The following is a 1,302-nucleotide window of genomic DNA, read 5'->3' on the forward strand; positions in this document are numbered from 1 at the left end:
AAAAAAAATATTTCCTAAAATCGAATTAAACAACGCTTGACACGTTTATGGAAATTTATTAAACTATTATTAATTGTGCACAAAGTTACACAGGACTCGGCCCATATCTCAAAAATTTTTTATAAAAGTTTAGAATTTTAATGAAAATTTGTGAATTCTTTTTTATTATTATTTTGTAATACGAAAAATTTTTATGAAAATTTATTGAATTATTATAAATTGTGCGGAAAGATTGAAAATCAGATTTACATGGATTTCGTAATAAAACATTTTACAAAAGAATAATTTAAATATGTATAAGAATTGAAAAAAATATAAAGAACTAATTAATAATTAAATAAACAAAAGGAAAACAGTCAATACTGAGAATCCAAAGACGGCGCTATTCAAGTGGCCGGCACTGTATATATTGCGCATTTATATTTTTCATTGCGCACTTTTAGGCGGATTAGCAGCATTTTGACCGAATTTGACCGTTTCGTAATAACTGTTATGTAGGTGCAAAAGCTAATATCGATGTCGCCACTTGACTCGCATTTGCCCTGCTGTGTGCCTGTGCGCTCCCCTTGCTTTCAGCATTCCTCTGCGCTGCATCACAGAATACCGTTTCAATGCTTTTGCTGAATTAACGCATTGAATAAATTGTAATTTCAACAACACTTTTAATGCCAAATAAAACAATAACTTTAGGAGCAAAAACATCAACAACAACAACAACAACAACAACAACAACAACAGCGATTACAAACATGTCAAACCTATGTATGTATGTATGCAGAAGCATATCCGCTATTTGCACCAGATCATCAGCGCCAGCAATAACAAAAGCAATTACAGGGTAATCATTTCATACGCGCGTGTTTCTACAGCTTGCACACGCACATGCGCATTGAACGTACGCTTGCTTGTGTTTGCTTGCGTCGAGTATAATTTATGTTTTGTGGTAGTTTAACGTTTAGGGATTTGTTTTATTTCAATGGTATTATATTGGTTTAAGCTAAATGAGTTCATATAAATACATTAGGGTGATGCAGAAAAAAATAAATGTTTAGTTTGCCTCGGAACCATGCTCAAAAGTTTCGTTTAGACGCCAAAATAAGTCTCAGAAAATATGAGCCCTTAATATTAATATTAAGATCGCACTCATCGATGTCCCGTAAGAATTACACAGGAAAAATTGTTTTTTTCTTTTACTTCTGATTTTTATACTTAGCGAACGATAGGTTGTATTGTAAAGGTCTTGGAGGCATTTTTCGAGAAGTCAACTCGATAAAAATTTATTCGAGGCCAAAGTCGAAAGAA

The sequence above is a fragment of the Rhagoletis pomonella genome, unplaced genomic scaffold, assembly GCF_013731165.1.
Source record: "Rhagoletis pomonella isolate Grant_MI unplaced genomic scaffold, Rhpom_1.0 Rhpom_scaffold_00003, whole genome shotgun sequence".
In the NCBI taxonomy this organism is placed as follows: Eukaryota; Metazoa; Arthropoda; class Insecta; order Diptera; family Tephritidae; genus Rhagoletis; species Rhagoletis pomonella.